Source organism: Chaetura pelagica, unplaced genomic scaffold (genome assembly GCF_000747805.2).
Source record: "Chaetura pelagica isolate M959 unplaced genomic scaffold, ChaPel_1.0 scaffold801, whole genome shotgun sequence".
Taxonomy (NCBI): domain Eukaryota; kingdom Metazoa; phylum Chordata; class Aves; order Apodiformes; family Apodidae; genus Chaetura; species Chaetura pelagica.
Window position 1 is genome coordinate 48178 of NW_009951985.1, and position 465 is coordinate 48642.

At 41.7% G+C, this 465-nt stretch overlaps 1 non-coding gene across 1 annotated transcript; it reads left to right on the forward strand.

Moving 5' to 3' along the window:
• The first annotated feature begins 317 nt into the window (after positions 1–317).
• TRNAT-UGU lies at positions 318–390 on the forward strand. The gene has a single exon. It is a non-coding gene; the product is annotated as a tRNA-Thr (tRNA).
• The last annotated feature ends 75 nt before the right edge of the window (positions 391–465 follow it).

Below are 465 nucleotides of genomic sequence, written 5' to 3' on the forward strand. Positions count from 1 at the left end.
TTTATTATTATTATTTTTATAATTTATCTATTTAATGATTTATTATTAATCGTAGTAATATCAATAGTAATAGCAATAATAATAGTAATTATAATGATAGTGATAATAATAATAATGATAATAATAGAAATAATAATAGTGATAATAATACTACTAATAATAGTGATAATAATAATAGTAATAATAATAATATCCCCCCACTTTTGGTGTCCCAGGGGCCCCTCCCTCCTGCCCTGTGACGTCATCACTGGGGGGGGTGGATTGGGGTGAAAGCTGCGGGTTTTGGGGCTCCCCCGGGGGCTGCGGCCCAAGATGGCGGCTCCATAGCTCAGGGGTTAGAGCACTGGTCTTGTAAACCAGGGGTCGCGAGTTCGAATCTCGCTGGGGCCTCCGAGTGTTTTAGGGCCTTTTTATTGTCCCCCGGAGGTTTAGGGCCTTTTTATTGTCCCCCGGAGGGGGGGGAGG